The following is a 14731-nucleotide window of genomic DNA, read 5'->3' on the forward strand; positions in this document are numbered from 1 at the left end:
TTCTTCTCCGTCCCCTCTCCTCTTATTTTGCCTACATGACCAAAAGGGCAGGAAGAGAGCCATACAGGGAAGGAATATCTCTGTATTTTCCATATCTGACTAGAAAGGCAGAAAGGGGGTACTCATTAAAAATTTCTTATTGGGAGGAACAATTCCCTGGAAGCAGGTGACCTTGGCAACAGGTGAGGAGGAGGAGGAAGTGTTCTGGAGGTATTAGGTATCCCCCATTTTCCTGATCCAATTCTTCACTATCTATACTTTTTTGGGGGGTGTACAGGGATTGAACTCAAGGCCACTCGGCCACTGAGCCACATCCCCAGCAAATAATACAAAATAATATTTTGTATTATTTAGAGACAGGGTCTCATCGAGTTGCTTAGCACCTTGATTTTGCTGAGGCTGGCTTTGAACTTTCGATCTTTCTGCCTCAGCCTCCTGAGCCGCTGGGATTACAGGCATGTGCCACTGTGCCCAGCCTCATTATCTACACTGACTGTCTTTTGCCCTGGTCATAATCCCCTCTCTGATTAAGGGAACTCTTACTGCTCTAAGAGGAAATGAGTAATAACCACTTTGGCTGCTTCAGGATGAGAGGGGGCCATGTGGGGCAAGCAGTTTGGGTTTCCCTTTTAGAAATGCTGTGGGTGGGTCAGTTGAGGGGTCCGTGATGAAAGTCTGGTTTGGAAAGAACAGTTGTGAAGTCATCTAAGAGGTGGGTGCTTCTACGAGAGAAACAAAAAGACATGAGTATTGGAATGCATTTAATACAAAATAAATGACAAAGAGTCTGGGACATGTCAATGAATATCATGATGAGGATAGAAACCAGGAATTTTTACCAGGAGGTGAAAGAGCTAAAAAAATTGTTCCCATGACAAGGCTAGTGAGGAAATGAGCTGTTTGGGGATATTAAGGATATTAGTTACATTCTCAGAGTTGTCAGGAATGAAAACACAATACAGTCTTAATAATGTCACAGAAGCTCCATAAGATGTAGGTAAGATATCTAATGTCATCTGATTTTTGTAAAATACATTTTTATTGGCATATCTTCTATGTTTAGTAAAGATCCCTTTATTTACTGTACATTGGGCTAGCAAACAGATCAAGTCTGTCTATATAGGAGGTTAGGAAGATTTGTAGGCCCTAAATTGATTAATAAAAGCTGTTGACTCTGATAGTCTTAATAGTTATTAGGCACTCCTGTCTAGGAATCCCTCTTTCATAGCCTCTAATCTTACTTACTATTGGTGGGGCTGAATCAAGTATATATCTTAAGTTACATTACATTTAGAGTATAGTTTTATACTCTAAAATGACAGTTGTTGTTTAACCAGTCATACAAATCCTAATTCCTTTAAGACTAGTTTCTCTAAGTGATAAATTTAACAGATACAAGTATTTCCTTTTAAATGCCCAGGTATGGCTGTTCTTTGGCTGTAACTTATTTTGCTAGGTGTTTAAGACCAAGCTGGTCAAATTGACCTTGTTCCTATCTATTGTTAAGAGTCAGCTGAGTTTCCTCAGGGGGCACTCTTGGGAACTTGTGAGCAGCAGCCTCTTGGCTCCTCTAGTGCCATCTTCCAAGATAGGTCAGGGTCTTGTTGACTGCCGGGTTTCTGTTCTCGCGACTAAAAGGCTCAGGGGTCACTCTAGTTAAACTGGGCTAACTGGGCTCCACGAAATAACCACACAAGAGACACAAATACCTTTTTCTTTGGGGTTGCTGTGACGGACCCTCTGACCTTAAGGGTCTGCAGAAAGAGAGAGAGAGAGAGAGAGAGAGAGAGCACGTGCTGACCCCTTTTATTGAGGAGAAGCTATTCAAATGAGGCAAGGGGTCAGGTTTTAGGGGGCTGAGTCTATCTTCATGATGTCCACTGTCAGCAGGTTGACTGACACCTGGGTACACCACACCCAAGGGCACAGTAAGGGAAGGGGACACACACAAGGCACTTCCATGGAAGATTCTATCCTAAACAGGGCAAGGGGTTATATTACAAAGGAACAGGTGAGCATAGCTTCACCCATGGGGCTGTAGCAAGACACAACCATTTCTGTGACTGAGCGCCTCAGCACCCAGCTGGGGAGTGTAACTCAGTCACCCATAAGGTTGGCCTCCCACAGTTGACCACATGGCTTCCCTTGGAAGCATTAGGAACATTTCCTTCTCCAATGACCCTCCTCTTTGCAGCATGCGCACTGGTCAGCTTTCTGTTCTCCAGGGTCTCCTTGATTCCCCTGAACCAGGAGATCATGTGACCCAGAGTTACAAAGTACTTAGAGAAGTCCCCTTGTTCCCTGAGTCCAAGCTGACTCAGAGGGCAAGAACCAAATATTGGCTATTTTCTTCTTGGCCCTTTTACTTCCTTTAGTCTCTAAGTTTTGATTTTAAACATCCAGCAATCCAGTTTCATCAGTTTTAAACCAAGAGTACTGGGTTTTACCTTTAATGTCTATAACTTTGTAGTTATTTCCCCTTTCATTTAATTGGGAATCAACATTAGTACTGGAAGTTAACCTTACATCCTGTCTTTCCTATAGGTGATGTCCTATTGTTTCAAAGTAACTCAGATTGTTATATTAGAAGTTATAGCTGGGGCTATAGCTCTGTGGCAGAGCACCTGCCTAGCATGTGTGAGGCACTGGGGTTCAATCCTTAGCACTACATAAAAATAAATAAAATAAAGGCATTCTGTCCATCTACAACAATTTTTAAAAAAGTTATATTTTGCAATATAATAATGGACAATGGTTCTAAAATTTATAAGGAGAATACAAAATAAAATTAAAGAGCAAAAACATTGAGTTTGTATAATAGCTATGAACTAAGAAACATAATTTTTATAACCCCAAATCTTTACTTCAAACTTCAGTTTGAGGAACACCAGCTTGGTAATATATTCTTCTAAATCTTATGTTTTGAAGACTTTTGCATACTTGGAAGACATGAATACATTTAGTAGACAAAGATACATTTAATATACAAAGAAGCCAATTACACTGATGTTCTTATATTAATCAAGTTTAGCTTTTAAAGAAAAAATTAGAATCTATAGTATAGTTTTATACTCTAAAATAACAGTTGTTGTTTAACCAGTCATACAAATCCTAATTCCTTTAAGACTAGTTTCTCTAAATGATAAATTTAACAGATACAAGAAATTATCTTGATAGATAAAAGCAGATTAAACTACTTCAAAACACAGAGGATTAAACTTTGGTTTATATCAGTACCTTAGGAAATATTTGACCTTAGGAAAAAGCTTTAAATAATTTTAATTGGTTGTATTAATTATGTATAACCAACTTAGTTACACACAAACTTTTTGAGATTTACCCTCCACAAACCCTTTGCAACTTAAACATTCTACAACTTTTTGCTTTACCATACAAAGACTTTCTCATCCAGAAACATTTCTTTTTCCTTCTATTTTCCATACTAAAATATATTTCCATATCTAAAACCTTCTTTTATCTCTTTCTTAGCTATTGACCCCTTTTTAAATTTATTTTCAGAAACAATCCTTATGTAAAATTTCTGAATTTAGACAAATTATTCCACCTTAGTAAGATGATATACCTTGTTTTTATGGTACTTTAATTGAAACCCAGTGTTCTTAGTATATAAAATTACATCTGATAGAATCTTAACTCTTAGCCACCTTGTTTTTTTTTGTGAAACACAGAAAAAAAAGTGATATTAAACCTTTTTCAGTTATCCATTTATGAAAACACACATAATGTTTAAATATATTACCTTATGGAATTTAAGAAGTCAAAGTACTTGATTTTATATTTAGCAGTTGTTGTTTTAGCATTTTACTTTGCAAATTAATCAGATGTCTCCTTTAACAAACACATTTATGAAGAATACTCCCATTTGTGTTAAATCTAATTTACCCATTATTAACTGCAAAAACCAAGATATCAGACAAATACAGTTAACAATATTAGTCATCTCTTCCCTGTTGAAGAAAAATCCTAGAAGCAATGGGTATTACAGTCTGGATATTTTATAGAAACCAACACTGTTAATTGTCTGACCACCTAGAAGAACTTGAGTTAGTAATTTTAAAGACATCTTTACTCTCATCTATTTACCTAATTTAAATTGAACCTTTTTTTAAGGCATGTAAACTAAAAGGTATTTGGATTCATTTCTTATAAATGAGCACTCATATATAAAAATTTAAATGTCAATTTTGATACCGTGTTCAATATATATTGACACAAGCACGTATGTGACACAATAATACAATATACAGGTGTACACACATACAAAAAATGGACAGGAAACAAAGATCTTCTAACTTTTTGTAAGTAGATCCCACAGGTAGGAGAAAATTCTACAGATGTTTAATTATTTTAGCCTCTATTAGATATAACCTGTTAGAAATTAAAATAGATAGAGCTTATCAGACTTTTACATTATGACTTAAATATAGGGCAGGCCTGTACGTTGGAAATGCTAGGTGTAAAGTCTGCCATTGTGGTCAGTAAAATCAAAGGCTATGAGATTTATTCCCAACATCACCAAGTTTATGTCCTTAGGACTTTTTTGTTGTTGTGGGGAGGTTTACTGAGGATTAAACTCAGGGGCACTCAGGGCACTCAGCCATATCCCCAGCCCTATTTTTTGTATTTTATTTAGAGACAGGGCCTCATTGAGTTGCTTAGGGCCTCATCGTTGCTGAGATTGGCTTTGACCCCTCGATCCTCCTGCGTCAGCCTCCCAAACTTCTGGGATTACAGGTGTGCACCACCGACAGCTCTTAGGACTTTTTTTTAAAGGAGATTTTCCAATGTATTTGAGAGCTAACCCTTGAAAAGTGGACCTCTGAACAAAGACAGTGTAAAAATCCTCTATAGTTACATAAAATAAGCTGATCAGAAAAATATATTAACTAATATATTATGAATATACCATAAAATTGTGAGTGCAAAAATATAGAATTTTTAAAAACCAGGAGTCCTAAAAAATGATATAAATGTAATTACTCTAGAAAAGGAGCATACATCTCTATTAGATCAGAGTTCACTCGGATTTGAATCAGTTCAGGCATTCAAAGAATGTAAGAGTCCTGAAATCCTCAAGCAAAGATTTTCAAGGTAAAGAAGACTTGTATTATGAGATCATTCCATTTTCCCTCCCTGTGCTGTATTAAGAAAGTAGGTGGTAGAATGGAGAGCAGGTAAGATAGTCAACTATTTAGGTCCCACAGTGACTTTTAAAAGTGACTCCTTTCTTTCCTTTGGCTCAAACTGGTCCTCTGCAAGCTTTGGAAATCTTGCAAGCTTTGTAAGCCTCTGCAATTTACCTTTCAAATGCAAGCCTTGGAGAGAGAGAAATCTGGCAGAAGCTAAGTAAGGGAAGCTGCTTGTTTTGAGCAGAACCTCATGTGTAGGGCATTTTAACCATTATTTTTCCATTTCCCCAGTCGGTAATTAGACCAGGTTTGGATGCATAAAATTATGAGACATAATCTCCCATTAATACTTTTGAGGATGAGGCTCCCCTCTGAACAACAACATGAACTGCACAAAAAAGAACAGAACCCATAAGTGCCTGCACCAAGGAACTGTCTCTTTGGTTGGAGGATGTCTCCCCAGTGCTGGACCCTCTAGTGGCCACCAGTTTCCATCCCTTCTTCCATGGATGAACTCTGGATTTAACTGCTACATCACCAGTGTGTGGTCATAACCCGTGGGCTTTTTCATGGGTGGCCATGAAAATGATGCAAACCTCAGATTATCCATCCATACCATGTGATTTGTAATCCCTGGGAGAACATGGGACCCCTTTTTGTAATGAATCTTGATCTGTCTGTGTTAATGAACTTTTTTGGGGGGTGTAGAATTTGGCCTCACTTAGAATGGGGGCTCATAGTTGAATTTAATTTACATGTTTGGCACAATTTGAGTTTTTTAAACAAGGAAGTCCTTAGGCCTACATATAGAAGCCTCAGATTATTTCCTTCCTTTTTACAGAACAGGCTGAGCATATTAAAATTCATATTTCCTCTGATGGCCATGATTCTCTATCAGAGAGTTTGTATGAAGACCATGTTTGGCAGCAGCAAAACACTAGGGGGAAAAAGCTGGAAAAAGAGAGAAAGAGTTTATGCTCTCTGTGGGCCAAAGGAATGTTCAGAAGGCTGAGGGCTTAAATCTCCCTTTTTGCATTCAAAGAAGCTTGGGGAGCACACAGGAGCACAGAAACAGCTATGGGAATCCCTTCTGTCTTGTAAAGGCTTAATATGCAAACAAAGGGAACCTAGGCATTTCCTTATGTCTCTATGGCTGGAGTCTGATCAGTGAGTGGAGGGGAGAAATGAACATGGGAAAGTGGAGTTTGGCTTCTGCAGAGGTATATGTCACGGGGGCTTTTGCTCAGGGCCACTTGATCGAGCACCCATAAGGGCAGTCGGAGAAGAGGTCCAGGGAGAAATCTTTATGATTCATTGGAGAGTGGCCCCAGCCAGAATCTCGAAGTTGTTCCAACCCTTTGTCCATCTCCTTGCATCCAAATGCAGACCAGCATTAGAGACACTGTGTCAGGACAGATATGCTCCAAGCCTGGATTGGATAGTGAGAAATGGCTTTGGCAAAACTCAACATGCCTGAAGCGCAGGCCAGGGATTGGTAGCCACCTAGGCCATGAACTCTGTCACCCTAGTTTTGTAGAATGGCAGCTTGCATGAACTGCACTTAATTAGCCAACAGATGCCCATTATTGTCCTCCAGAAAGAAAAGAAAGTGGCAGAAAGGTGCACCTCAGAAAGATGCGCGGTATAGGGGAGCTTACCTCCAGGCCTCCAGGACAATCCCAGAGAGCGCCCCCAAGAAATGCAGAGGCAAGAGCAAAAAGTTTTATTTAAAGCACAGAATAGAGAGAACGGGAACTCCTCTGGAGAGGAGGGGGTCCAGAGCTGGTGCCCCGAGAGTGTGGGGAGTGTCCTGCCCCTTTTATAGATGTCAGGTTTCCTTTCTTCTCCTGTCCCCTCCTCCCCTGCCTACATGACCAAAAGTTCAGGGGGTACCACTCCCTATTTTCCATATCTGCCCAGAAAGGCAGGAAGAGGGTACTCTTTAACAACCCTGTCTTGGGAGGAACAATTCCCTGGAGACAGAGGACCTTGACAACAGGTGAAGAGGAGGGGGATGTGCTCTAGAAGTATTAGCTTTCTATTTCCTTGACCCATCTTCTTGACCCAATCATTCATTGTCTACACTGACTGTCTTTTTGCCCGGTCTCAGTACCACTGAGTTCAATCCCCAGTAAGGCAAAAAAAAATTTTTTTTTTTTTTAAATTTAGCATCAACTGATCAGTAACAAAATAATAGAAATAATTGGCCCAAAGGATTAGGTACTTTATGATGAAATTGTGAAATCTCAAGATAAAACAATTTCCCCTTTGACCTCATTACATCCTTTATCAGGTGAAAAGCTTGTAACAGACCAATAAAGAAGCCAGCTGTAGCTTTGCCCTGAGTTTGACCTTTCTCAAAGCAGAATGTGGTTTTGCTAAAATAAGAAAAGGATCTATCAAGGTCTTTCTGTATTTGATTGTTATCTTACAAAATTTGGCAGGAGTTTTGCCCTGAACCTTCAAGCAACGCAGGACAATCCATGGAGAGTTTGTTTAAGCGGGTGCCACTGCTAGTGAGACATAATATCATTTTAGGAAACTTCATTGTTTAGTGAAACCACAGTTTAGTAATGTTTAGTTAGATTTTTTTTTTAAATAGGGTAATTCAACTAGTTTCCAAAGGGCATTTTTTTTTCCTAACATAAAGACTCACTAAAGGAAAATTTTACTGAAAAAATTCTGTTAGGGGAAATTTCCTACGTGGTGTAAGTGACTTTCCCCTCATTTGTCAATTCTTTATTATTTTTTTACGGACCAAAACCTTTTGAGCTTTATACATTAGGAAGAAGGAAAGAAGGAAGAATAGAAAGGAAGGTTTAAAAAATTCTGGGACTGGGAGAGGGAGGGTACATAAAGACTGCCCTTAATTATGGTAGGGGCTCATCTAGGCAAAAGTGCAGCGAAGTTCCTTTCCTTCTGCCATCAGATCTCCCAGTATCCTTTCTAACTTATGTGTGTCATAATTTTTAAAACTCTTGTTGCCTGCCAGATGTCAAACATGGAAAATTATCTAATAAGTCATCATTTTGATGATTTACCTTTCCAAGGAATATTCTGATTTCTGAAAACCAACATGAACATAACTCCTGATATTTTAGAGACTATGAGAAGCTGGTGGGAGCCCCTTATTAGGACCTCTAGCCCACAAAACCCAGGCCAGTCACATGTGCCACATACTCGAGGTCAGTCCCAGAAACTCAAAAGAATTTTGAGGAAAAGAATTTTGAATATTTCTACCTTTGATGATTTCCTTGGGATGGTCTAAAACTAATAATGGAGGAAGAAAGAAATGGAGGGATAAAGAGAGGGCAGGTGGAAGACAAAATTAAGGAGGGAAGAGGAGAGAGGGAAAAAACAAGAAAGAGAGACCAATGGGTGTCCAGGTAATGGGTAGACTGTTGTGCATCCTAGAAAAGAAGGGTGTTCAGAAAACAAACAAACAAACATATAATATCACCTTAGAAAATAACCAGATTTTTGAGGGACAAAAGCAAAGATTATCCTAAAAGAATAGGGCAAATATCTGGCCATGTGATTAAAATATCCCTGAAGATTTTTGGGTTAGATATTGTTTTGACTGTATAATTTTAACAAAAATTCTCCTCCTTGATGTTTCTCAATCCTGTTTGTATCCACTTAAGTTCTTGGTGTTAGTTTGTGTTTGAGTCCTTTTCTTTGGGTGGATACTTCACTATCTTGGGATCCCTGAGTCAATAATAGCATAAGCCCCAGGACAAAGGGCAATCGATGCTGCCACCACAGCTAAAGAACTCACCTATGTTGTAAAACTTTACCTAAATTTTTTCTTTTAGAATTTAAGTCAGCATACTATAGTAATATATGCATATCTAAATTTATAGCTGCACAATTCACAATACCAAATCACGGAACCAGCCTAGGTGTCCTTCAATGGATTAATGGATTAAAAGAAAACATGGCATTATACACAATGACATTTAAAAAAATTGTAATAGTTGCAGATGGACAGACAGCATGCCTTTATTTTATTTATTATTTTTTATGTGGTGCTGAGGATCAAACCTAGTGCCTCACACATGCTAGGCAAGTGCTCTGAGCTACAGCCCCAGCCCCACACAATGACATTTTATTCAGCCATAAAGATAAATAAGATTAGGTCATTTGAAGGAAAATGGGTAGAACTTGAGAACATTACATTAAGTGAAATAAGCCAAATTCAGAAAGTCAAGCGTCATATGTTTTCTCTCATATGTGGAAGTTATTGAGGAAAAAGGAAAATGAAAATTGAGGGCAGGTGAGATCTCATGAAAATCAAAGGGAAATCATTAGAGTAGAGGAAAGGCACAAGGGGGAGGGAGAAGAAGAGAGGAAGGGGAAATACTGGGGAAGGATATTGACTAAATTATATTACTGTATCGTATGCATGTATGAATAGGTAAAAACAAATCCCACCATTATTAATAATTATAATGCACCAATATAAAATACAGAAAAAATAAATTTGTCTTTTAGAGTTTGAGTGATGGATGGTTGCATTATGATGTCATTGAACACATCTATATTATAAGCATTCACAAATACCTCCTCCATGGTAAGCAGTTCAATTGCCCTTTTTTCCTGAACTCTTGAAGATTAAGGTCTGTTGCCTGGTTTAAAAGATGCTAAAATGTGAATCCAGTGTCAGATGTCTTATGTCTTACAGGCCAAAAACAATAGAAAACACATCCAGGATTTTCTTTGGAGGAAATGAATATAATTCCACTATTATCCTTAATGAGGTATGTTTTTTTTTTGTCCCCAAGAAAAGATAAAAAAAAAGGAATTCTGATAAAGATAAAATGTTTAAATGAGAGGGGAAAGTGAAAGCATTCAAATCACTCTGAAACTAAATAATGGTAAATTATAACAGTTTCAAACAATTACTTAGTTCTTAGGAAAAACATTTGCCATGGCAACCACTGCATCAAATTGCTCTTAAACAGGTCCCAAGCCATATACATACACACAAAAAAAAAAAAGAAGAAGAAAAAATTTATCTCCTAGATTCACCAATATCTGTTCAGTCTGTAGGCAAGGAGGTAGTCAACAGCAGCATGGTTACACAAACTTTATTACATGCACCCCACACTTTCCTCCTGACACCACACTTCATTCATACCATTTTATAGATGTGCTCATGATGGTGGGACCAGTTTGATTGTCTTCATCTCCTTTCTGACATTACAATCAGGGCTCGGGGACGATTTGACCATGAGTTAGGTCTTTAGCAAATAGCATGCAGGGATTCTTCCTTCCAGAGGATCACTCAAATAGTGTTACTTTCCTTTTAATCAACCTGTATTGATTGTACATATTAATGGAGTTTAAAGTGATATTTCCATATGTGCATATAGCACACACTGATCAAATCCAACCACCCAGAATTGGGAATGTAGCTTGGTCAGTGGTAGAGCACTTGCCTAACATGAGCAAGGCCCAGGGCTCCATCCCAAATAACACACACACACACACACACACACACACACACACACACACATTAAATAAATAAATAAACTGTCCTCCTACCCTTTTCCACCCCTTTCTCCTCTTCCCAATCATTATTGTACTTTCAGTTCAACTTATTTTAGCTTCCACATCTGAGAGAACATGCAGTACTTGTTCTCCCATGTCTGGCTTATTTCAGTAACATGCTGTCTTAAATCCATCTATTTGCACAAAGCACATAATTTCACTTTAGACTGAATAATACTCCATTGTGTGTATATACCATGTTTTCTTTATTCATTCATCTATTGATAGATCAATAGTGTCAACATTCTTATTTTCCATACTTTGATTTGATATTATAAATGAAAATATGCAAGGATCTTAAGAAAATAATCTTACATGTAGACAAAGATACAAGAATGAAGATAAACAGCAGAGCATATAATAGCCAAAGAACTAGAACATGCTCTGACTCTTTTATTTTTATTAGAACAGCATAAAAATAATCAGAATAATGAGGTAAGACCCTGAACTGGGGAGCCAGGATAACTGGCTTTAAGTTCTGGCTCTGTCACCTTCTAGTTGAGTGACCTCTTTTTCTGTTTCTCAACTGTAAAATGGGGATCATAATACCCATACATAGGTATTATATAAGATGTTTCAGGAATCAAATAATAATTTTTTTATCTCCTTCTTGGACAAGATAAGTGTACAGTGGTAGTGGCATATTCACAGTTTTCCTTCGTAGAATATTTACACAGCAGATCGAGAAAGAAGTCAGATGTGTGGGAGACAGGACAAAACTGGAGTTATGGATTTGGGAGTCATCAGTTGAAAGGCAAACTTTTGAGTTCATAAAAATTGATAAGCACTTGTAGGCAAAGCATAATAAGAAAAAATAGCATTGTTTGAACCAGCATGTCACTTCCACTCCAAGTAGAAATGTTAGAGAAGCACTCACAACATGAAGTACAAATGTATATAGCAACATTATAACTGTAAAATGTTTTAATTGATTTTTTAAAAAAGTAAATGACAGCAGAATGCATTACAATTCTTATTACATATATACAGCACAATTTTCATATCTCTGGTTGTATATGAACTATGTTGACATCAATTCGTGTCTTCATACATGTACTTTGGATAATGATGTCTATCACATTCCACCATCCTTGCTAATCCCCTGCCCCCTCCTTTTCCCTCTCACCCCTCTGCCCTATCTAGAATTCATTTATTCCTCCCATGCTCCCCCTCCCTATCCCACTATGAGTCAGCCTCCTTATATCAGAGAAAGCATTTGTTTTTGGGGGGATTGTGTAACTTCCCTTAGCATTATACTGTAAAATTTTTAAAATCAACCATATTTCCATCAACAGGAAAAGGGATCAATGGATTGTATATAGGATCCATGCTGAACTACACACCACCAGGGAAACTAAACTTAACAACATGAGCCAATCTCACAAATAAAAATTCAAGCAAAGAATTGGGTTGAAGATGACTATTTCAATTATGTAGCACTAATAGAACTGTATCAAATATATATTTTGGCAAAAGATTCAATAAGTTAAAGTCAATATTCAGCTGAGGGAAAGAATGGCTTCTGAGATACAAGAACAAACCTGAAATTATATTTAAAATATTATTGATTGCTAGTTTGTTATTAATTTTAGTGGTATTTATGGCATAATGCATACAAGATTATTTCTTTTTTTATGATTTGCTGATTTGGTTTTAAGAGTGAACCAATTTTTTATTTCTTGGTTGTCAACATTAAGCTATCATATTATCATTCCTTGATTTCAGGAAATACAAGTGTTGAGGAGTACAATGTCATCCTGTCTACTACTCACAAGAGATTCAGGGAGAAAGCATTTAGTTATTTATTTATCTACATTGATATTACTCTGAGAAATGGGGAAGGCAGACAGGATGAAGAAAATATAATAAAATATTCACAACTACAGACAGGTATCCAAGAAATTATGTATGCGATTCCTACAGATTTTCTTCATCCTGAAGTTATTAAAATAAAAGCTTCCAAAGAGAAATATAATTTTCCAGAAATAATAATACAAAATTATTATCCACTAAGTGAAATCAACCACAGATCCATACTAATACGATGAATAAAGAAATGGAAATTTCGATGAGGAAAGCAGATAGCTATATAGTCTCCAATTGTCTCTCCACAAAACACTCAAGAATTTGAAAGCGAAGGATCAACATTTCAAAAGAGAAACCCAGCAGATACCACCTCCACTGATCAATGTTAACATCATCAAAAAGGGGGAAATCAAAATTATAGGTCACATGAAAAGATGCAATGAAAAAAAATTGCTGAATCTCTTCTGGGAGGCTTTTCTCCCCAAACATAATGTCTGATCATGGTGAAACATACCAGAAAAATAACTGAGGGACATTTTACATAAATTCTATCTTAGAAGATTGGAGGTAGTGAAAATTGAAGGTTGTTCCACACTGAGACAGACTAACAAAAGATCAAACTGTTGTCTAAATGTTTAGGTCCAACTGGATGTGCTGGCTCAGGACTGTATTCCCAGCTCTTCAGAAGCTGCGGCAGGAAGATCACAAGTGCAAAGTAATCATGGGTCACACAGTAAGATCCTGTTTCAAATTAATTAATCAAGTAATCAATTCACTAACTTATAATTCAACAGTGGAGCCATTTGTAACAATAAAAATTACAAATACATATAAGACATCACCAAAGTTGTATTTAACTCCACCAAAGAATGAATGGTGACTACGGCGGAAGTTGGGTCCCTGCCAGCTAGGTCCTAGCCCTAGACTGGAGTGAGCAGCTATAGCACAGGTGGAGCTGGGCCACCAGGGGCCAGGCGGTGCTGAAAATGAGGGACACAGCCATGAGGACAAAAATCTCTTGGGTTCTTAAGACTTTTAGAGACCACTCTGCAGACAAGATCCTGCTAAAGAGGCCCTTGGCTTCAAAGTGGAATGTGGGGCCCTGTGCAGAAGAGCCTGCCCAGGTGTCATTTTGCATGTCCTTCTTTAGGTCCAGATCACTGATGGAAAAGGCACAGGGCTCCCTGAAGGCATAGGCCCCTCTGCACATACCTTTTGTGTATGTTGTAGCTAATGAGAAGTGGCACAGATCTCAGCTGGTACAGGGGATGCAAGGGAAAATTAATCTCGTTTTTGAGGATGGCCTGACACCTGTAGATTTTTACCTGTCCAGAAAATCCTGCATTCTTTGTCACTAAAGCTGATTTGGTGGCAGAAAATGGCTACAGAAAAAGACTTGTTCAAGTTAGAAATTCTGGTAAGTTTCAAGGGATTGTAGTAGTTGTAAAAACACAGATAAATGAACAGTACTTCCCAGCTATACAAAAGTTTACTGTGCTGGACCTTGGGATGATGTTTCTTCCAGTGGCCAACCAGATGGAAGCATCCTGCCCCATTGTTCAGTTAGGACAAGAGCAATCCAAAGAACCCTTTCCTCAGGAGGAAACTGGCTCTGCTCCCTGACCCAGATCTCCTTCAAACTGTGCAGCAGATCTCAGAAGTTGGAAAAGTTAGAGCTTCCCGTCTGCTTCAGAAGTTTCCACGTATCCAGCAACTAAGCAATGAGTCTGTTCAAGAGCTTGAGCCAGCAGTAGGTCAAGTGGTAGCACAGCTAATCCACACCTTCTTCACCCAGTCCAGGTGACAGCTGCCCTTACATCTACTATAGTTTTTCCTTTTGACCACAAACTACAGGATCTGGTTTTCATATTTTAGAAGAAGGAGAAGAAGAAAGCGAGGTGCAGTGGCACACATCTCTAAACCCAGTGGCTGGGGAGGCTGAGGCAGGAGGATCACAAGTTCAAAGCCAGTTTCAGCAATGTAGCAAGACGCTGTCTCAAAATTTAAAAAAGGTCTGGGAATGTGGCTTAGTGGTCAAGGTTCCCTGGGTTCAATCCCTGGAGGAAAACAAAACAAAACACCTTCCCCTCCCCCTCCCTCCCCCAAAAAAAATACTTACGAAAATAAAGTATTTTACAACATTTAGTGAAAGCTGAGGTAGGCCGGATGGAGCCTGTGGTTGTGCAGCTTCACTGTTCCGACATTTAAGTGATTCTCAGGTG

General features: G+C 38.3%; 1 pseudogene across 1 annotated transcript; it reads left to right on the forward strand.

Moving 5' to 3' along the window:
• Window positions 1-13230: 13230 nt before the first annotated feature.
• LOC308632419 (Fanconi anemia core complex-associated protein 24-like) lies at window positions 13231-14313 on the forward strand (annotated as a pseudogene). Its single transcript has 2 exons — window positions 13231-13242; window positions 13706-14313. The product of its transcript is annotated as a Fanconi anemia core complex-associated protein 24-like (transcript).
• Window positions 14314-14731: the final 418 nt, after the last annotated feature.

Source organism: Spermophilus citellus (genome assembly GCF_964194105.1).
Source record: "Spermophilus citellus genome assembly, chromosome: 13".
Classification (NCBI taxonomy): domain Eukaryota; kingdom Metazoa; phylum Chordata; class Mammalia; order Rodentia; family Sciuridae; genus Spermophilus; species Spermophilus citellus.